The sequence below is a fragment of the Rattus norvegicus genome, chromosome 9 (genome assembly GCF_021556685.1).
Source record: "Rattus norvegicus strain SHRSP/BbbUtx chromosome 9, alternate assembly SHRSP_T2T, whole genome shotgun sequence".
NCBI classification, from domain to species: domain Eukaryota; kingdom Metazoa; phylum Chordata; class Mammalia; order Rodentia; family Muridae; genus Rattus; species Rattus norvegicus.
In genome coordinates, this window is record NC_141542.1 from 36,167,817 (window position 1) to 36,192,460 (window position 24,644).

Here is a 24,644-nt window from a genome sequence, read left to right on the forward strand (position 1 = left end):
CCTTATTCTTAAAATGAGATGTCTGTAGGCAAATGGGAGTGTACAATGGAATTTCTCTGTCATTAGAAGGGAGCCTACCACCTTTCCAGTGCACAGTGATGACTCTATGTCTGCATCTCTAAGTAACACTGGCCCTCTCAGACTCAATATTACATAGTCTACTGATTGTGGGATCATTCCATAAACTGTCCACCTCTCGGTTACAAAATCCTTTGACAGTATCAATTTCTGCATTTTCCCCTTCTCAACTGTCTACATGCCAAGTATGCAGGTTTGCCTTTTCTCCAAATGGAATCTCGTTTTTGTCATTTTCAGCTACTACATAAAGTGACATTTCGTGGATGGAGGTTCAAGTTGCTTCTAACACTTTAGTAGTTACCCTCCTCCACCATGACAAGTGATCCAGAGCTCAGAGGAAATTGTTTTCAAGCAAATGATTTTTCTCTCTTCCTAAAATCACATTCGTGTCATGTTTTACAGAATGAACCAGCTTTCATGAATGCGTGCTGCAAATCTGGCCCAATTATAGAAGTGGGAGGCTCAGACCTTTCACTTACCAGTTTGTTCCACCAAGGGTACAGTCTGATGATCACTCATACAGGGACTGATTTTCTATTTTGTCGAAGAAGAAAAAACTTGCCTTGGATAACTACGGGCATCTTGTTACATCCCATTCCCAAATCTGTCAACCATTTAATGACAGCCAGGGCACAAAACAATATTTTACTTGTTCATAAGCAACAAGATCCATGCATAAAACAGCCTTTTCCAAAGGGCTCTCATGGGAAGGTTGCAAACTGTATTATATAGCCAGGGCTTTGAGAAATTATGATAACACACTTTTTCCTCATTTCCTATGTCTGATCAGAAAAATTTACAGATTATTGGTACACTAGAAGAGTATTTCTAGAAAAAAACATCTAAGTAAAACAAAAAGGGAACTCTGAGGGATAGTGTCATCTCACATAATATTAATGTCCCAGGACATACTTTAGACATGCATGATGGTTATTTCCTATAATCTGAAAATCATTGTCATGTCAATTGAGGTTTCCATGGATTTTCAAATATCAAAGTATAAAACGAAATAGTATTTGAGGCAACAAGTTTCCTACATGAACTCTTTCTTTGTATTCTTTCTTAGTGAATTAAAGGAGGTACAGTCTCAGGTTTCTCTGGGGTAAAACTTCACTTATTCTCATAAAATGAAAACATTAAATGAACAACACAGTTGTAGTTCTGATCCAGGTCTGTGAGCAGGCTTCACCTCATCTCCAGAATATTTATTGTTCTGGACTCCATTGTCTATCTGGCTTCCTAGCTCTGACATGTGACAGTTTTCATTGTGGGGAAATTTCCTCCATCTTTGGCATTTTCTTCCTTCCTTTCTTCCTTCCTTCCTTCCTTCCTTCCTTCCTTCCTTCCTTCCCTTTCCTTCTTTCTTTCTTTCTTTCTTTCTTTTTTTCTTTCTTTCCCTTCCCTCCCCCTCTCTCTTTCTTCTTCCTTCCTTTCTTAGTTCCTTTCTTTCATTAAGCTGCTTATTTTAAATAGTTGCAAAGTGTTTACTAACTTTAAAAGACAAAATAAAAATAAAAATAAGAGCAAAGTCAAACCAGCACCCCCTTCTGAATTCTCCCTGTATTCTGACTATCTGTAGCTTCTGATTTGATAACACCTAAATCGGCAACAAATGTTTATCTTCAATACTCCCCCAAGAGCACAGAACTCCTTCATTAAGCACGCTTTTTCACAAAGTCTTCATCAGGAAAGTGTACTGACAAGACCATTCTTAGGACTGTTCAGTCCTCATTCCCACCAACCCAACAATGCTTCCCAAAGACTTCATGTTCTTACAAGACCTCGATTCTACCCTTCAAAACTGTTTATGTGTCCCATCCTCTCTCACTTGCAGTGTCTCAACAGTCTCCCATTGAAGCACAAGAAATCCTCTCTGATGACTTTTGAACTAGGAACTAATCTATGAGGATAACAGAATATCATTAGGAATAATTTCATTGAACCCCCCCACCCATTTTTGTTTGCTTCTATCCTAGGTTTGTGGGCTATCCAACCTTTGGCACCTGGCTATCCAAGAAGTGTCAGGGTGGATTCCCTTTCATGGGTCTCAAGCTAGAGCAGTCATTGGTTCTTCACTCACACAATTTCTGTGCCACCTTTACCCCAGCACATCTTGTGGGCAGAACAAACTGATCCAAGGTTATGTGGCTGGGTTAATATCCCAAACCCTTCTTTGGCAGTCTTGCCTGGTTTTAGGAGCTTAGGGGTTCAGAATTCCTATGCCCCATTGTTTGCAGTCTTAGCTAGGGTCACCTACATATTTCTGGGTGTTTCCATTGCCCTAGTGTCCTAGTTTATCTCAGAGATGTTGGCCCTTCCTTATTCCATTTGTATTCAAAGAGGTTTCGCTTAGCATCTGATGGAAACTAATGTAGAAACCCACAGCCAAACATTAGGCAGAGCTCAGAGTTTTATGAAAAAGTCTGGGAAGATGCTCCAACATACAACAAAGACTCATGCCTCACTATGCTCATAGCAATCTTATTTATAATAGCCAGAAGCTGGAAAGAATCCAGATGCCCTTCAACAGAGGAATGGATACAAAAAATGTGGTACATCCACACAATGGAGTACTACTCAGCTATCAAAAACAATGACATCATGAAATTTATAGGCAAATGGATGTAACTAGAAAATATCATCCAGAGTAAGGTAACCCAATCACAAAGAAAACACACATGGTATGCACTCACTGATAAGTGGATATTGGTCCAAAAGCTCGAATTACCCAAGATACAATCCATAGACCACATGAACCTCAAGAAGAAGAATGACCAAAGTGTGGATGCTTCAGTCCTTCTTAAAAGGGGGAACAAAAATATTTATAGATGTGGATTTGGAGACAAAGTCTGGAGCAGAGACTGAAGGAATGGACATTCAGGGCTTACCCCATCTGGGAATCCAGCCCATAAATACATAGCCACCGAAACTAGACAATATTGATGAAGCCAAGAACTGCATGCTAACAGGAACCTTATATAGTTGTCTCAAGAGGCTCAAGCAGAGTGTGAACAAATACAGAGGCAAATGCTAGCGGCAAACCATGGAACTGAGAGCAGGGTCCCTGTTGTAGGAGTTAAAGGATTGAAGGAGCTGAAGGGGCTTGCAACCCCTTAAGAACAATACCAATCAACCAGAGCTCACAGGGACTAAACCACCATCCAAAGAGTACACATAGAGGATGGCCTTATTAGGCATCAGTGGGAGGAGAAGCCCTTGGTCCTGCCAAGGCTGAACCCCCCAGTGTAGGGGACTATCAAGTCAGGGAGGCGGTAATGGGGAGGTATTTGGGGAGAGGGAACATCCTTATAGAAGAACGGGGAGGGGAATGGGATAGGGGACTTATGGACAGGAAACTGGAAAAGGGAATAACATTTAAAGTGTAAATAAAAAATATCCAAAAAAGTCTGAGAAGGATTGAGGGAGCCAGAGAGGTCAAGGACACCAGAAAATTATCCACAGAACCAGCTATCCTGGGCCCAGAGGGGCTCACAGCAACTGAATTTACAACCAGGGAACCTGTCGGGGACTGACCTAGGCCCTCTGTACATATGTTGCAGTTGTGTAGCTTGGTCTTCTTGTTAGATTCCCAACAGTGGGATCTCTGATTCTGTTGCCTGTCTTTGAAACCCTTTCTTCCTACTCTGTTGCCTGGTCTAGCTTCAGTAAGAGAGGAGGTTCCTAGTCTTATTGCAATCAGATATTCCACCTTTGGTTGATACCCGTGCAAGGCCTGCTCTTTTTTATGAAGAGAAATGGAGGAGGAGAGGATGCATTGGAAGGGAGATAGAGGAGGCAAGGGACTTGGTTGAGAGAAGGGAGGCGAAACTGGTTTTGGAATGTAAAGTAAATACATATACATATACATACATACATACATACATACATACATACATACATACATACATACATACAAAAGTACGTACATACATCTGGGTCTCCAGATACCCAGATACCCCTGCACACCAGACTGGAAGTGTGAAGCAGAGTCAGCAATGGGTGGTATTCTGTAGGATCCTAATGGCTATATTTGTGTTGGGCATGTATGAGTATACTTTATTCAGGGCGAGATGAACTAGAGGTATGTATGGACGTTCGGGAGTGGGAAGGAGGTTTCAGAGTAAATGAAAATCATTGACTAGAGTTTAAAGTTCCCTTAATGGCTCGTTTGTATGGAGAGGCATTCCAGGGATCCTGGTAATTGGTGACTGGGTTCTTATAGGGTAAGGAGAAGATGAAATTTGTAAGTCTGCCTAGGACTACTCAACCTACTCCAGGGTGTGGGAAGTCAGGATCCCAGACAAGGATAGAAAATGGAAAACCCTACTGGTAAAGAGAGACCTCTATTGTCCACCAAACTTAAAGGAGGTATGAAGTCTTGGATGACTTTGATCTTAATTATCAGGGTTTCCCTACACTGCATGACTCTGGAATCAAGTCACCTCTCTCCTCCAGTCACCCAGGATAAAATGGTTAGTATGCACATTGTTACTTTCCCACATTCAACTTGTGAAAATGGGTATATAAAAATGAACATAAAATTAATGATAAAATTAATGAACCCAGAAAATTTCAAAATCTAACAGTTTCAATAGAGCAAACTCTTTTGGGGATAACTCAATTCAGCTTACTTTATATCTTTGCCCTGACCCACAGGACAGTCAGCGGAGGTTGGGGACCACCTAGGAGAGAATGGAGGACAAGAGACACCAAGAAGGATGCCAAGACAGGAGTCTGATCAAGGCGACAAATTTTATTTTTTCTCAAGGCTGAATTTATACCACAGCAGGGGTAACAGAGGGAGGGGCAAAGCGGGAAATATTCACACAAGCCAAGGACACTGTGCTCTTGTCTTCAGGCAATCTGCTGATGTCAACAGGATGTTGGTTTCTCAGAAAGGTAACAAGTTTGTCTCTCATTAGGCAGCCTGACCACCAGATTTGTATTAGCCTTCTGCAGCTGGCTGGGGATTTTCCATCGTTCTGACATCTTAATGAACCCAGTCATCATATTTTCATTTTAACATTTTTCCATTTCATCTTACTTAACTCTAATATTAACATCAATAATGGAGGGTTTTAAGAGCCTAGCTCCCAACATATTTTTCTGTTATTTGTGCTTATTAATCTATGTACATATACATACTCAATTTTAATATATATATATACATATATATGTATATATATATGCAACCTGCTCAGCCTATATAATGTTACTTGTATGTTTCGACCATTTGGTGTTGGATAACCAATTAGCATTTTAGCATTTTCTTCCCTGAGTAAGAATATTTCCCCTGCTGTCACATCCCTAAATTCCCTCTAGTTCTGTTATTATCTATCTCTGTTCTAATGGATTCTCTGAAACAGTAAAACCTTCAGAGATATATTTAACTGAGAAAAGACAAAGAGTGAAACAAATTGATTCATAACAGTAGATCATTGTTCCACTCCAACATAAAAAACATTAGCTGTCCCAAACATTTACTCATTTGTTAGATTTCAAGAGTTCAAAATGCTGTGTTTCTATAAGAACCCAGATGAGTCTGCCATTCATGGTGCAGTATTTCTGCTCAGTATCTAAGCAAAAATCTCAGGGATGGAAAGACAATTTTATTCACATAAAGCAAGAGATATTTCCTAACATTTCCACATATGGAACAGTATTCTCTTTGGTTGATATAACTAAAGAAAATTAGATCTACCAAACAATGTAAAAATTTAAGTTTCTTGAAACCTGGCTTACATTCAAGATACCTCAGCAGAAAGCAACCACATGATTTATAGTGTTACTTATACATTCATTTGTTTCAACAACTAGGCAGGTTCAAGCTAGGCCTGATTCCTACTTATCTAATTTCAAAATATTCTTGTTTTGTCCCATCGATTTAGACTGTCTAATGTCATCTTTCCCTCTAATTATTTTATACTCTTTCTCTTGCTTATTATATTCCCCAACAAAAAGTACGAAGTCATCTCCTATGACAGGCAACTGAGCAAAGGGCTTAGAAAAAGTCTTCTATCTATGTAAACCAATTTCATCACTGACCACTGCACACTGAGTAAAAATAAACATACACATTTTCGATTCCCACCACCCCTCTATTTTTTCTTTACCAGAAAATGCCTTTATTCTTGCTCTAAATCATGTTGCTTTATATCCATCAAAGTATACATCTAAGGCTTATATTTAGTATTAGATTTGTTTTGAACAGTGTGTCAGTGTTGTGTACTGTGCTTGTGTGTATGCATGTGTATGTATGTGTGCAAGGTGTGTTTGGGTGCAAGTGTGTATAAATGCATTGGAGATCCAAGGTGACAATGTGTCTTCCTCAAGTGTTCTCAACCTGAGCACGGAGTTTTGGCTGAATTAGACAGGCAGCTTTCTCCAGTGATCTTTTACTCTGCCTTGCACATTCCACAAATAAATATGGGCCCACCCAGTATCTACATAGGTTCTCGGGATCTTAACCCCAGTCTTTCCATTACACAAAACATGTTTTACCTGCTGTGGTGATTTGAATAGGTATGGCTTCCATCGAGTCATGTGTCTGAATACATGGCTCATGGGGAGGGACACTAGTAGGAGGTGTGGCCTTATTGAAGGAAGTATGTCACCGTTGGGGTGGACTTGGAAATCTACTAGTAATCATGATCCACCAAGTGTGGAATCAGAGATTCCTCCTAGCTGCCTTCATATCAAGATACAGAACTCTCAGCTCTTCCAGTACCTTGTGTTTGAACCTCTGAAACTGTGAGCACAAATTAAATATTTTCTTTTAGAAGAGTTATTTTGGTCATGTTGTCCCTTCACAGTAATGAAACACAAGCTAAGAGACCAGATGATCAATCTCCCTAGGCTCTTCAAGCATTCCTTTAAAAAACATGTCTTTCTACTTATTTGGAACATTGCAACCAATTTGTCATATCAGATACTTTGAGTTGTTTTTGTTTTGTTTTGTTTTGTTTTGCTTCTCCATAGTATTGACAATGAGATTATCTGTCCAGTGGTTCTCTATCAGTTGTAATGCAAGCAAAAACAATGGTCTAGAATGAAGCAGTCACTCAAACATTTGTCGATTAGCCTAGTAACCAGTCCCAAGACACATGAACTTCTGGGATGGCAGTGCTGTATGACACAGATTAGCTGTAGATTTTATTCTTGACACTCATTCATACCACAGTGTCTAGACAATATGTTTAGCATCAGTAACTGGCACTTAAATTTATGGACCATGTGCTGTCTATATTTTACATCAAGTTGACAAAAAAAGTCATTTGGGAAGAAGTACTCTATCAAGAAAATGCCTCCATAGGATAGCCCTCTAGGTAAGTCTATAGGACATTTTTTTTTTGGTTGATGACTGATTCAGAAGGGTCCAACTCACCTCAGGGCAGGTGGTCCAGGATTGTGTAAGAAAACAGGCTGAACAAAAAATCCCTCCGAGGAAATAGCCAGTGAGAAGCATTTCTCCATGGCACTCCACATCAGCTCCAGCTTTCAGGTTCTGGCCTTTACTTTCCTTCATGCCGAACCAAAATTTCAAGTTGAACTAAAACTTTTTCCTCTTCCAGTTGTTTTGGGTCATGGTGTTGATCCCAGTGGTAGACACTCTAAGTCACACAGACCTCTTTAGCTGTTTTACAGATGACATTATTGCAAAGTTGTCTGAATGGTGTCTTACTATATTTTGTTTGGTGGATGAAAGGTTTATGTTGCTAGACCATGAGACCAGGAACAGCAGTTCTAAAGATATCCTCCATATCTTAACAGATATGAAATGGCAAAGTTATGAAACTCAAGTTTAAAATAACACAAAGAGCAGGAGGAAGGGGGAGACTGAAAATAGTAACTGATAAATGCCTTACAGAGAGGCTAAGGCATTGCAAGAAACATTACCATCATTTTACATAGTCCTATAAAGGTTATAAACAAGTACGAGTATGTAAGGCTACAATATTATCTTGGTTTACAGCTTCTATCACATGCATCCTCATGAAATACAGCCTATGTAACTTGGGAAATGCATTCTACAAAACGGACTATTGAAAACTTATTTTAGAAAGTCCTAGTTTTAGGGGACAGGTTCTGGAGCTTCCCTGTATGCAAAGCATGAACACTGAGATCTTAATTTAATTGTTAGGCAATTTGGACAAAGGTTGTAATGAAGTATAGAATTTGATTCCTTTGTCTTATTAGGAAGAATTTTAAAATATCATTTAACCAACATAATGAAGCACGTAACTCCTAGCCCCATCAAATGCCTGGGTTGGCACCCACAAGATTTCCTGTCATTCTGGATGTTTATTGAGTCCTGTTCTGTGACAGTGTATCTAGTTAATTGTACAACAGAATCTGCGTTTTTCAGAGTGTAATTCAAATGTTTACCAACTCACAAAGGTTCCATCTCCTTATGTTCCAATTAATAAAGATAAAACTTAACTACACTGAATTATCTTAATAACTCACGTTCCTCTAATAGATGAAATTAAAAAAAGATTCAATTATTTTCTTATGTTTCAAATATTTTTTCCTTTTACTATGACAACAGCGAAATTATCTTTCCACGCCGAAATAATCAGAGGAATTGAATATACTTTCTTAGTATTTTGCTGCAATGTATGCAGTTGCATTGGTGTCTGCTTTATTTAATTTTAACCTTTGAATGAATAGAGATTTCAGATTTAAAGCCAACATATGGGTTGATTTTTTTTTCTTTTTTGCTTGTTTATAGTTATAGATCAGCACTAGGTGGCAGTGTTGTCACAATGAAAAACTGCAGCATGGCCACTTTGCTTTACTTTCTAGAAGTCCTCGTTTAAAGCTTTAGAGGCTGCAATATGTATTACTTTCATTCTTCCAGTGTGATTAAAATATATCTGTAATAAGCATAAAATAGATTAAAGTTCATTGTCAACTTTTGCTAGTCACCAAACTGTGTGAACCATAACTTTCAAAGGTTATATTCTGGGAATTCTACAGTTGAAAAAATATATTGGAATAAAGCAGGTGCTATGAGTAAGTATCTTATTTATCTTGTTTTCTTTGTCCAAAATCTTTACTGTAAATGATGTGTATAATGGTGTGTGCTTGTAATATGTAATATCAGCACATGGAAGGCTGAGGCAGGAGACTCGCTGATTTGAATCTAGTTGGACCTGTCCCTAACACACGCACACACACACACACACACACACACACACACACACACACACACACACGAGAGAGAGAGAGAGAGAGAGAGAGAGAGAGAGAGCAGAGACACAGAGAGAAGCACACCTTTTTATTTATTTAGAATACAATACTATAGAAAAATACTTTAACAAAGCTTCCTGAAAAATAATTCCCGGAGTTTTGTGGCTGACTTCAACACACACACACACACACACACACACGCACACACACACAAACACAAACACACACAAAACACCAAACCAACACACACAAAAAAAACCTTTTTGTTAAATTATGGAATAAGTAATTCTAGACACATCACCTAATCTGAAATCAAATTAAAATTGAAAAATACTAAAGGAAGAATGTCTTTTTTCCTCCTTTATAAGTTTAGGACACAGATACCCAGAAGTAAAGAGGGAAGTCTGATGAATACTCAGGTGCACAATAATGCTTTTGTAAGTCTCTGCCCAAGATAATAATTTAGTTCAGTAAAGAACACAGATCTGGAGGGAAAACGCCCAAATTTCAATTCTGCCACCATAATGCACTCACTGAACCTCTAGACTTCAGGGTTCTTGGGTGGATATAGCAGTAACTATATCATGTGGAGATGATCTGAAAACTGAAGAAGAAAGATTGATGGCCTGGGACTGATGAGCTTCTGTTAGGGTGGGGATGTCAGAGGTCACTCTGTAAGTTGGGTGTTGGTAACACTGTGCTAGAACTACCCAAGTGCGGCCAGGCACTTTCTGACATGTATCCTTCAGACATGGAAAATCTGAGTATAAAGGACTTTATGGAACGCCTCACCAAGGTGAATGCATATACTGAAGGCTTGGCCTTGAGCTTGGCTCTATTAGAAGGTGATTAAAATTTTCAGATGTGGAGACTCGTGGGAGAGTTTGAGGAATCTTGACTTCATTATTTCAAAAGTATTATTGGAAAACTGGAGTTTTCTCTGTTTCTCAACAACATGGGATGAACAGCTTGTCTACCAAAAACTTCATTTTTGTTCTTTTGCTTGCTTGCTTGCATGTTTGTGGCTGTGTTTTTTCAGACAGTCTCCTCCATCCTAGGTCATATATATTTTACTTTGTAGCTGACGATAATCTTGAACTCTCCATCCTCTTGCCTCTACACCCAAACTGCTGGGATCTATCCCAGACCCCAGAGCACAGTCAAACACCACGAAATGCAACCTCTAAACCTGGAGATCAAAATAGACTGATACTCTGTATAGTCAGTCTGTTACTTAACTATCTGTTACAGAACCCGAACATAACACTGTGTTATATAGAGACTGACTCTGTGGTTGTAGAGCTGAAAGAACCTTGATTTTTTTTTTGTTACCTTGTTTATACAGGACATTACTTCCCATTGCAGAATCCTGGAAATCACAGTTTTTTAGACTCTCAGTTTATATTGTGTAAAATCAAAATGAAGGCCATGATCTTTACCTTCAGGGAAACATTGTGAGAATGACTCCCTGCAATGCGAAATGCAATGGAACCGCAGTTTATGTTCGATGTTGTCGCTCTATGTGTTACCACTTCCACTGCTCTTCCTATATATGTGCATGCTCAGACTGTGAGAGGATATTCTCTTCAATGTATGAACAAAAGGTTTAGCATTTGAAAGTGATAAACTCATACAAAATAATAATCAGCGTGTACTTGCCCTGATGCTGTGAGAAAATGATTTATCCATGATAAAGGAATTTTTAAAAGCATAAAACTCACCCCACTCACCTAAAATGTAAAATAACAAACATTTAAAATAAAATAATATTTGAATTATAAGTATAAGTACCTTGCTGCTACTTGAGGACTTTATTTTATTCTTTGTTTCTGAAATGCTTATGTGAACTTAAAAAATATATCTAATCTGCATTCTAAAATACATGCAACTACATTGTTTTATTTACTATAAAAGTTCCCTTCTTCATTAGGCTACAAAGTGCTTGACAGTGAGGACCAGTTTCATATGCACAATGAACCTAATCTGAACACATTATACAATAATAATATTTCCAAAGGATGAAGAACCAAATAATGAAAAATAACAAATATTATGTTGAAAGGATCACAGCTGGCTTCTTTTTTAAAACTTCTTCCTGGAATATAGAATAAAAATCACTTCTTGTGTGTGATTCATTTACTGTAACCTGTAGGTCTTTAGCTGTTGGAATGTGAGGCTGTGTAAACAGACAAAGAGAAAGGCAGCTAGGTTCTGGTTTTTTGTGTTGATTCACTAGTTACCAGAAGACCCTGACTTCATATTCTTTTCTCCTTGATGATGCATTAAGTAATCTCAGTTCCTTGAAAACGTGTTAGGAAAATCGCAGGGGCAATCTAATTCATGAGTTTTAGCATTTGCTCTAAATGTATACTGTTCTAATTAGTAGACTTGAACGGAATGCTTCAATACATTTTGGAGTCCAATATGGATTTGTTCTCATGGAGTATGTTTTGGTTTAAATTAATGAGAGATGCTATAAACTTTTTAATACCATTAGAGAATTAGGCTCAGTGAACTTTGGTACTGTGAAGCATAAGAACTGTGTTATTAGATGACTTAGAATGAGCTGTCCTAGGCTGCAGAAGTTGGTGCAGATCTCTCATCGAGGCTGCTCTGCTCTAAATATGCCAGAAGTGAGAAAATAATTCAGTTCATCAAAGCTCAGGAGGAGGTATAGCCACTAATAAACTGCCTCACTCTCTTCAGAATATGCTCATCGGACGATCTCCTGTGTGCCAAGAGGCACACAGAGGAATGAAATAAATAAAATGATTGAAACAGGTTCTAGCAAGACCGATCTTACACATGAATGGGAAACCATGGTCCTGTGAACAGATAAAGATGGGCAAAGGGTGTTTTGTTCAGGCTACGAATAAAATGTGGGACTTGATACTTCATATCAACAAAATGGAAAATAACCCCGGCAAAGTAAATATCTTGGACAATAAAATGAGAATAAAATAATACCACCAGAGGAAAAAATTAATCAAAGTGAATAAGGTAGCTGATATTGTGTTGACTCCAACTCCCACAGCAGGTGTCTAAGCAGCCAGTGTGCTTTCCCCTCATATATTCTCTGCTCTACTCTGTCTTTTATCAGCTTCATCGGTCAAGAAGGTAAATGGTAGTTGTATCAATATATTTCTTATATTAAGACCATCTGCCAGCTCAATTACTCCAGTGCATTCTCACAGTATGAGATTTCTCAGAGGAGTGATTCTATTGTAACACTGCAGAAATTATATGAACATCCTATGAGACAGAGGTAATGGAAATAGTCAGAATGACAATCATTTATATTGTATGACATCATATATATATGCACTTGGTTTTGTCCTAAACTCTAGTACCTATTTTTATTCTAACATTTATTATTTTTTGTATATTCAGATTAATTGTGATGAAACATATATCCAAATAGCTGAAGTTTATAGGGGAATAAGCAAAGAACTCTACATTTAAAATGAATAATTATCAAGCAAGGTACATATTACGGGAAACTAACATTAAGCCTTCTACCTCCATTTATTTTGCTAATTTTACTTCTGTATACCAGTTCTTTCTCTTGAAAGGGCATAATTATCTCTAGATTCATGACTCTAATGCCAGTGCCAAGAGAACTGTACTGTGAACCACAGACGTTCTAGACCCTTCCTCTTCATGTGCAAATTCTTAAAAGTAGACAGTTAAAAAATAAAGTCACATTATTAATGTTGTGAATCGGTACTGAGCATATATACAGGGCAAGGAAATATTGTTTTTAACACTCATTATGGTCCTTAGTGGAAATTCTCATCTAAATCTAATATGATAATCAGAATTATGATACAGAAATTGATCATTCTTTAGGAAGAAATGAAAATGTACCCAAATTGCAGCAGGGAGCATTGAATGAAAACAAAATCACAACTGTTTTCTTGGTGCCCTTGTATTTGTTAGAGTTGGGAGGCTGTGTTTGTTCTTTTATCCAAAATCTCAGTAATTAATCTTGAAACACAAATACAGAATAAACTCCAGTCTGGTTTGTTGGGTTTATTTCTCTCAGAATACATATTCTTATGTCCAAACAAAATGAAATCTCTACATATGTACATTGACAAATGACATTTTTAATCTTATACACTAGAAAGGGAAATTAGCTGAATAAGAATCTTACCCAAGCAATTTTATAATGCCCAGTCTGGAATTGAGATTGAATACAGTTCAATCTGCCCAGTTTTAGAACTGGGTTTCAGGGCAGTTCTGTCGGAAAGGATAAAACACAGTTGACCTATGTATCTCTGAGAGTATGGTAGTTTTCACTCATTAAACTGTTGATGGGTTCAAAGAACTCCACCTGATTATTCCATTTCTCTCCTGGGATGAAGTTTTCTTTAGACAGAAATGTGAAAAAAATCCATGTGTTATTTTCCCTGTCTTCTCGCTCAGCCCCCGTTTGCACTAGGCTGCAAAGAATACCTTGTGCAAAGTCTTCTGAGCAAACTATATTCCACAGACAAAATAGATACTGGAAAGAGAGCTCATAATTCTACTTTCTATGTTTTAGTAAACTGCCTAAAGTGAATTTATTTAGTTAATATTTATTTTGTGAGGTGAACTCTGACTACAGAGGCTCATGTTTTCCTGCCCTTGGCAAAGGTTCAAAAGTCATTGTTAAAATCAGACTCTGGTTCTGATAAAGGAGTATAGTCTTACAGGCTTCAGAATGGCCTCCTGTACCTATGCTATCATGCCAAGTCTCTGTTTTTATTAGGCAGGGTAGTGTACAATTGTTGAATGATTTCAGGAAATGATTCCTGGAACTTTAAAAGATTAAATGGGCAAGAACATTTTAAATTTTCTATCTTCTTCATTATCTTTTGTGCATAAGTGTTCTGCCTCGTGTGGTTTTGTGCACCATGTACATGTGGTGCCCACAGAAGTCAGAAGAACCAATCACATTCTTTGAAATTGTTGTGAGCTGACATGTGCATGCTGAGAAAGAGAACTCAGGTCCTCTGGAAGACAAGCCAGCATTCTGAATCACGAAGCCATCTCTCCTGCTCTGTGTGTTATAACATTAACAATGTTATAATATAGTAAAGCAAGAAATTATTGCCTACGATTAAAAAGTAAGAAATTAAAACTGATGAAAACTCTGCAATGGTGTATGGAGCATTACTTTATCCAGCGGTAAAATATTGTTCCATATTTTTGGAGGTAATTTTGGAGATGGCAATTTCTTCTCAGAATCAGTGTTGAAATACTTTGGATCCCAAAAGTCCCAGATCTCTTCACTCTTCATTCCAGGTTCTTTGCTTAAAAATGATATGTTTTTTTTATGTGCTTGTGTGTGTGTGTGTGTGTGTGTGTGTGTGTGTGTGTGTGTGTGTTTTCATGTGTTCTTCAACAGTTAAGTTTAGGAATTTTTACTGATTATAAGTAGTGGCACATGGGGAAATACTGTGTTTTAGAAATCACCATGGTTTTTTAATGAAAAAAGCAACTAAAGTGGACCATTTATTTGGGCTTTTCCTGGATGCTCCAAGTAACTAGATTTGCAGTGCATGTTTGCTGATGTGGTTGCTACCTACAGGAAAATACAACTTGTACATTGGAGACAGGACTCAAGATATTCAAGTTGTGTCTTACTTGAGAGCCTCTTTATGAAGGACTAGCTTTCATGGTAAGAGAAGGTGCTATGAAAGCTGCTGAAGGGGGGAAGCCATTAATAGTTCTACTCGGCTGTGATGCTCATGAAACATTTCATGACCTGCCCTATAAGATACTCAGAAAGGTACAATAATGGCCCATGTCTTTGCAGTAACATACATCCCTCTAATTCAAAGGTATTGAATATTGAGACCCTTTTGTACAGTTCATCATGTTGTGATGGCCTCTGATCCTAAGATTCTTTTTGTTGCTACTTCATAAGTGTAATTTTGTTACAGTTATGCATTATAATAAAAATATCTGTGTTTTTCAGTGGTCTTGGAGGACTTCTCTTGAAGGGCAGTTTGATTTCAAAGATATTGAAATCCTCAGGTTGAGTACCACTGTTCTAATTGAACACAAGAACCATTCAACAGGAAGGAAAATAGTTCTAGTATTAGAAACCTAGACAAAAACCTGGAACCAGTGAAGTCATGAATACTAAAGGATAACTTACTACTGCTACTTTACTAGATCAGTAAATAATTGGCTGTATTTTTCATAAAATGTCTTATAAAATAACTCATAACTTCATTCTAAATATTTGTTCTAAGTGCAGCTCTCACCCTCTCCTTGATGCAAATTAACACCATCACAGAAACCCACACCTCTTGAAAGTAAAGAGACCATGATGTACTTAGCCATAATAAAAGATAAGTCTAAAAGAAAAAGATACAAGTCTGCAACCTGATGATCAGCGGACATTGAAGGGCAGTAACTATAAGAGCCAGAGGAATAAATATCCTAGAAAATAGAGCTGAGCTACTCCTGTGTTCCTCAGCAATATGGCTATCTAAACAAGGCATGAACAAGGACAACACCGAAAGACATGTTAGTGAGAAGGGTAAATCTCTCAGGGCCTGCCACTAGACAAAAAAACTACAGACCTACAGACAATTAATGACTATCAAGACTGGAAGGATTATTCTTTCCCAGGGCCAAGCCCCCAGTTATACAATGCTAGATACTCAGCCCTAAAATTGTGTATATGCTGCAACCCTAGATGAATTCAGCCAGTTGTGTGTGTGTGTGTGTGTGTGTGTGTGTGTGTGTGTGTGTGTCTGCGCACGTGCATGCCTAATCCCAATAATGATAAAAAGGAGGCCGCAGCTTTGAGAGTGATGGGGAATTGTGCATATAAGCGGCTGGAGGAAGGAGAGAAAGAGGGATACAGATGATGTAATATTTGAACTAATTTTTTTAAATATGAAAGAAAAAAGAAAGATGCTAATTTGAGCCAGGCAAGTAGACAGTTGTGGGATATAAAACTTGATCATGCCTTTGTCCCATCATTGGGGATGTGCTGACATGTAAGGTAGTTAATCCTGACTGCTATCTTGATTCAATCTGCAGTGTACTGAGACAAACTTCTTGGTGATTGTGTGAACATATTTTTGTGTACATACGTCTACTTGATTAGTAAGTGCTTCCCTGCCACTTCCCTGATAGCGCTGCTACGTATACTGGTGTCAAAATTCATTTCCTTTTTTCTTCAGCAGTGGAAGACCCATGGCTTTCTAAGAATCCTTTAGACCTCCATCAGAAGATTGAGAATGTGTAGCCCCTGGCATTATGGGACCAAATAGCTACTGAATTTTTACCCTCTCCAACATGCCGACATCCATGATTAAAGACAACTGAATAAGAAACTCTAGTAAATCTCTTTTATAAGATAGAAACATTCCATCCATTCTGTACCCTCGAAAAACCTAAATAAGAAACTGTCTCAGGTCCAGAGAGGTTTCTTCTTTTATTTTTCTTTTTTGGTAGTAAAAGCAAGAGTACAGCAACAAATAAAAACCTCAATATATGACAATATTACATTGTGCAATACAAATATCATGCACCATATACTATATTCACAGTTGTCAAAACTGGCTGTGTGTACTCATGAACATATATGCATTGAAGCTTTCAAAGGAAGGCAAAAACTTCCCAGACATATAATTCACTGCTTAAGCTCTGGATCAGCGTGTGCAATCCCAGAGATAGCTCAGACATGAGATTTGAAAAGAAAAGAAAGACGGAAAATAAAACACACAAAGCACCAAAATTGAGAAGGAGGATGAGGAATAAGAGAAGAAAACATTAATACAAAGTGAAATTCTTTTCCACAACTGAATGGGTTGAATCTGGTTTTCTGTATATCCAAGCTATGACTCCACTAAACTTCCTTAGCAATGTATAAACTGCACAAAATGAGTAGTGTACTAAAGTGAAGAGTAATATAATTAATATATTATACAATATATTTTAATATATTACACATTTTATATATCATATAATTGCATTATATTTAATATATGTAATATTAGACATTATTTTATATTACCTATGATAATTATATAATTATATTGTATTCAATATGTTTATATATATAATATATTTTATAGGGGGATATGAACCAAATTGTAGAATTGACTTCATACAATGAGGGTGACGTGGTTAAGAGATGGAATTGGGCACCTGAAAATGAAACTCCTAACATTCGCTGTTAGTTCTCTCTATTACTTACACCTCCAATTAAGCAGGAATGACCCCTGAATTGGAATCAGTCTCCATTGGATGCTGCTGAGTTTCCTAAACCTGAATGACTCCCAAGGATCCACAAAAGGCAGAAGAAAGGAATTAGTATTTGGACATGCTAAATGAACAATGTAGCAAACACAGAATTCTGGAATAAATATCCAACATCTTCATAGTTCAGGAAGCCTTTGCAACAGAAGGTTTTAAGATCTCAGTGGAAAACAGATTTTTGTTCTTTCATTCCCCCCACTGGGCTGGCTGTGTGGCAGATTTTCTCCGTCTGCTGGAATTTACTGCTCTTTTCACCCAAACTCACTGTAAATGTTATGACATGTCTAAAAATGTGTCTGCCTTTCTCTTGTTTTATCCACCCCCAATTTTTCTTCACAATGTGACCATGCACTCACTTTCCAAGAGTGTGCACTTGAGTCTGTTTTTTGTTCTTTTTTATATGACAAAATTGAAAATGGTTTTTGACTTGGTATGACTGCTATGCCATAGATGAAAGTATTTGAGTAATGGATTATGTTTAGAAAAAATAAGATTGTTTGAATTGGACACATTCAGTTTTCTTAAAATCACGTATAGTTTTGAAGTAATAGTAATTGATTTTATTATGATATGCAATTGTGTTTTAAAAACACACGGCTGTAAATTCTGACAAGGATGGAGGGGAAAAGAATGTCTTATTCAATGCTGATAGGAACATATATAGTGCAGTCAGAATGAAAGTCAGATAGAGAAGTCTCAAAAACCTAGAAATAGAACTATCATGTAATCCAGTTACATAATGTACTGGTATACATATAGAGAGTGCTGCAGTAAATATGATGTGCAGGGGTCACTGGCATGTTGACTTAAGCACTGTAGCAACCAATATAGAAAACTGAACTAAAATTGATACCCTTTATCAGATGAATTATTAAAAAGAATGATTTATATATATATAGTTTATATTTGGATTATTTTATATTTACATATGTATTATATTACATTGCATATCATATTTATTATGTGTGAATATATAGCTAAGGCATGAAAATATGTGAGTATGGAGTTTATCATATTAAGTGAAATAAGCAAGAATCAAAGATACATGTCATGAGTACTTTTATATTCACACTGTAAATTTAAGTGCCTGTATATGTACCTTCCTTATGAGACAAAGGTGAGTCAATCCTGGTGGCTAAGGCCAGTAGGATATGCTGAAGAGACGAAGGTGGGAGGGGGACCTTGCAAAGGGTCTAAAGAAAGTGAAGAGACAGGAAAGAATGAAAAGGGAAACAAATAAAATATGCTTTTTGTGATTTGGCAAAATATTTAATTAAAACAGAAGTAAATTATGTGGAGGCTAGAAACAGACCTTAGTGACTCAAAGAACAGCCATCATGAGGTAATCAGATTTGTCTCCGTGAAGTGTCATGATGAACTTGTCACTGCGTACATTAACTACAAGATCATAAGAAGTCTCTGGTTGTTTAGAGTCGGAAAATGGCTACTGACTTCACACAACTCATCCAAGGAAGTCATTCAGGAAAGTGAAGAAGAACCACAGATCATTAGCTAAGAAAACAATCACAAATAACTTTCTCAATTCTAAATATTCACCTAATAACAGAATTTTTATTCTATAAGGTAATAACAAATTTATCTAATCCAGAGTTCTCAGGAGATACTAATGGGGTTAGTACGTCACTAAGTAAAATTTTGAGGCTCATTATCCTAGACTGGTGACTGAATTAAGTAACCGTATTATAGTTTAGATGACATTTAAATTACAAGTACATTCATAATGTTTGGATTTATTGTCAACTAAGTGCAATCTAGAATTAATCTAAGAAAAATGTCCCAAAAGGAACAGCTTCGTTTGATTGGTCTACTGGGTTGCCTGTGAGAGATTTTCTCTCTTTCTTTTTTAATTGGATATTTTTTATTTATATTTCAAATGTTATCCCCTTTCCAGGTTACCCTCTCACCCATTGTCCCTCCCCCTGCTTCTATGTAGATGCTCCCCCTCCCATCCACTCCTACATCAACACACTGGAATTCCCCTACACTGGGGAATAGAGCCTTCAGAGGACTAAGTATCTCTCCTCCTATTGATGCCAGACAATGCCATTCTCTGCTACATATGGATCCCTCCATGTGTACTCTTTCGTTGGTGGTTTAGACCCTGGGAGTTCTGAGGGGTCTGGTTGGTTGATATTGTAGTTCTTCCTGTGGAGTTGCTAACCCCTTCAGCTCCCCAGTCCTTTCTTTAATTACTCCACTGGGGTCCCTGTGCTCAGTCTGATGGTTAGCTGCAAGAAACCTCATCAGTATCAGTAAGCCTCTGGAAGATTCTCCCAGGAGACATCTCTTATGGGTTCCTGTCAGCAAGCACTTCTTGGAATCAGTAATAGTGACTTGGTTTGGTGGCTTCCTATGAATTGAGGTGGTTTAATGTGAGGGGAAGATCCACACTGAATGTGAAAGGCACCATTTCATGTGCTGGGCTGTGTTCTGAAAAAAAAAAGGAGAAGGTACACATGTATTCATTCATTTCTCTCTTCTTTTAACTCTGAGTGCAATCTCTCAAGGTGCTTCATGTTTCTGCAACTTTGACTTCTTTTGCAATGATCAACTGTAACCTAGATGTTGAATCAAATGAAATTTTCTCAGTTAAGTTGAATTTGTCAGGAAGTTTTTTTCATGGCATCTACAGTTAGTATTTTTAATTGTCAATGATAGAAGTGATGATTAAAAATTCCCCAGGATGAAAATGTCTACTCAGAATCTGTGACATGGTCATTGGAGTGACATGGATGATTGTCATAGCAACTTATATACCTGTCACAGTGAAACACGGGAAGAAGCATCACATCATAAGGTGGCAGTAGACCAGCTGTGAAGCTACCCATGTGTCAGGAGAAACAGAATGGTTCTGTGAACATTGGCAAAGGCACACAGAACTGCACACATAGAAGCACTTGTCTGACGTGTTGTTGTCACCTAAACGAATAAGCTCTAGAATCTGAGGAGTCGTGTTCTATGGTAAGACTATTAAAACTCAAAGAACAGAAGACACTTGCTCTATGGCCTCTATATCTAGTGACAATCTCCTTTGTGCGTGTGGAGTTGTTTTTGACAACATTTATCCTCACTATTAGTGACCTCTAAATTTGTACTTCCCATAGGAATTTATTTATTCCTGTCAATCATCCTAAGACCTTTTATCATTCCTTTCTTATCTTAGGAAATAAACTTTTCAGTGTTCAGTGATTATAAGATCTTTATTTCAATGTATTCCCTGGTCTCCAAAAAAAGAAACTAAAAATGATTCCCTTGGTTGAGATTTCTAAGCCTGTAAGGACTGAGTAAAATAAACTACCAAATTGGTAAGAGCTAGACATTTTGTCTTCCCTTATTCCAATATACGATTTATATATATATATATATATATATATATACATATATCTCCACTCTTCATTTCGCCCACTCTCTCGTTCTCTATCACACACACACACACACACACACACACACACACACACACACACACACACACACAGTCACACACACCTATACTTTCTCTTACTATCTAAAGCTCCAGAAAATGCTGTTATAAACCATGGGGTGAAACAAAAAGACAAAAGAGAATACAGATTGATGTACTTATCATAGAAAAGAGTTAAGTCTAAAGATTAGCTCTTTGAGAAACTTAGGCATTTTCAGTTTTATTTTAAATATTAGATTTTTCCATCCCCAAATTTGCTTTCACAATACTCTTTAAATTTAAAATTTTTAGCATTTTGCAGAATCAGAGGAGACTTTTTCTAAATCGGTAATAATGACAAAGCTGGAATTAAAGGATATTATGTTTCCTTAAACCATCATCAAGCCAGACCAAATCCCAGCTTGGAGAGCGGAGTTGGGCAGAAAATCCTACCCCCAACCCTGGAGCTATTGACAATTGTTAGCTACTGGGGACAGAACAAATGGTTTTCTCTAAGAGTGTATTCCTTGGTACGTCAATGGCATTTCAGTAGAAAACCATGTATGCAAATGTTTCAGGCACTACAAATTGGTCTTAAGGTATTTTGTTAAAAGGATACAAATTTGTATGACTGGGAAAGGAGAGCGATTCATGGAAAACGCTGGGGGAGGGTTGGATATTATCAAAGCACATTGTTGCACATGAAAGTTGCAAGACCTAATAATACATAAAAATTTAAGGCAGCAGTCAACTATGCAGTTAATTTCCTAATATCTATAATAATTCATATTTTCTGAAAATAGGAAAATCACAATGTCCCAGATACTTTATCTGCTAAAGTATCTTGGTAGTAAGTCCTTCAGTAGAGGCGCAACAGGTATTTTACATGCCCTAAAGAAACCCTCATGAAGGCTGTTTTCTGATTTATGTTTCACTGCTTTCGTTTGAAGATTGTGACAACTATGGTTCACTCACTTGGGAATGGCATGCATGCAAATAGCAGGTAAGCAGCTGTTTATAATCTGGAGACTAAACTTCTAATCTCTCAGCTATTGCCCTTCTCACATAAGATTTCCTTGTATATCTGTGGAGAGAAGGGCCCAGCAGAAATATTCTATTCATGAGGATCCATAAATGTAATGTAGGCTTTACACCTGAGTTGTGACTTTTCACTCTGAACAATGTTCCAAAAACATAATTATGGAACACCGACTTTCTGGGTGGATCACTGTCTTTTGTTTACCTAAAAGATAATAAAAAGACCATATCCTATTCACCTCAAAGACACATATCATATATTTTTGCATCTCCAAGTCTAAGACATCTGAATAAAACATTCCAAATGATAGGCTACCATTCCTGCAGTTGATCAGATGATCTATGAGTAACTCTTTGAAGACCATCACCAACTCATAAGATTTGTTGGGTTCCCTACTTTTCGATCTCACAAACTAGACCTACCACATACCTTTAAATAAACTGAACAAAAAGCAAATGGAGAACTCAAAAATAGATGTGAGGACAGTGCCAGTATATTTTATGCAGTGTTGGCTTGTATGTGTCTAAAGTCATAAAGGTAGATAGATAGTCACAATTTAAAACCCTCTCCATGAAATTTTATATAACCTTGTACATTTTCTATGTTCTTCCATACACATTGACATTTTTCTATATCCACAAAGAAAATGAGTTTTAAAGGCTACATTAAAGCTGGCTCATATAGCTATATTTTCTATGCTAGAATACCTTCAGAAACTGTGAAGTTAAAAACTAGTAAATACTCACACTACAGTTATTTATACTTCTACAAAAATAGTTCAAGACTGTGGGAAAAGGACGCCAACTTCATGTTTCCAATGTCCCATAAAAATAGATAATCTCAAAGGACAAATTGCAGTCTTGCATCCTATATGTAAGTGCACTTATAAATCCCATTTATGACTTTTCATATGGATTCCAAATTAGAACTTTGTGCCCTGATTAATGAGTCATTGTGCATGAAAGGAAATCCCAAAAGGGATGGAGTTAGCCCCGTGTTCAAAGGTCATGATGTTGATAACTTGTTAGGTATGTAATGACAGGTCAAGAACATACCCTGTACATAAGTTAAACTATGGGTACACACACACACACACACACACACACACACACACACACAGAGAGAGAGAGAGAGAGAGAGAGAGAGAGACTGACAATGTTAAAGATAACATAAACTGCACTGTGAAGAATGTCTAGCTTGTATAGTTGATGAACATCATAATATCACTTCAGTATTCTTGTGTGTCATCCTATAAAGTATTGTTCTAGTGCCAAGCACATGTGGCAGATAGGAATAGTGATACATACTTTAATCCCAGTACTCAGAGGGTAGAATAAGGTCATCTCTATGCGTTTGAGGCCACCATGGCCCACATACTGAGTTCAGAGCCAGTCAGAACTACATAGCAAGACTGTCTCTAACAAACAAGGAAACAAGCAAACTATTCAACCTCAAAATCAAAGTGCGAATGTTTAAAAGACATTTTCACATATATAAGGAATTACCTTGACAGTTTACAATTAAGCAGATTTTACATATGTTTTACACATCAGCTGCCACACATATTTCCATATTTAGTGACCTAAAAGTACAACATTTATATGTTGAATCAAATGCTCATTTTCCTAGACTGGCATATTAAGAGCCTTTGGGTATGAATATAATTCCATTTTTCCGGTTAAATCTAACAATATTGAATTTTCTATATTTCATACTTACCTAGGTTAAGAAAAATCAATCTCCTCTCTCTGTCTCTCTCTGTCTCTGTCTCTCTGTCTCTGTCTCTTTGTCTCTGTCTCTCGCTGTCTCTTGCTCTCTCTCTCTCTCTCTCTCTCTCTCTCCTGTGTTGTGTTGCCTAAGATTCTGATCCTACTTCTATACTATCTTATTCTTATACCTTCCTCATGAATTCTTCTCATAAACGAGCAGGAAACAATTGATACACTCCACCTTGAAACTTCAAGCATGAGCCCCTAGTCTTATGTTCCTCTACAAGGTACCTTCACAACACTGTTAATGCCTCATTACCAAGCCAGATGTGTGACAACAACATTCTCCCTGACAGTTCAAGTGCTAATGTTTTTTTTAGAGAGTGTTTAATTTGGGACTACAAGTGGACAGAGCTATCCAGACCTTTTCAGCACTCTGATTATGGGTTTCATATTTTCCACTGGTATTTTCCCCCTTTTTAATAGGTGAGGCAGCTGACAACTGAATTAGTACACTCCCCTTAGTATGCCAGTGGCTCATGACAATAGCCTAAGGGAAAGATATAGATAACTGGGAAGTTTTCTCACCGTTGTGATATATTTTTTCATATGGTTAATAAGGCAATTGAAATGACATTCTGTCACTGCAGTGTTTTACAGTGAGCTTGTGAGTTCCCTTGTGCTACCACTAGGAGGAGATGCCCTGTTTTAAATACACAAGGAAATAAAGAGGAGGAAGGAGGAATATGTAAATACGTGAAACTGTGCAAGCATCCTTAGATATTAGCAGTCTCTCATGCTAATGAGATAGCCAGTGTGGGTGTTAAAATTCTGGGGGTATTAAAAAAAATAAAAAGAGAAAACAAACCTCAAAAGATATTTATTAAACAGCATTGGGAAGGAAAAAGGCTAACAGTTGTAACATGCTTCTGTAAAC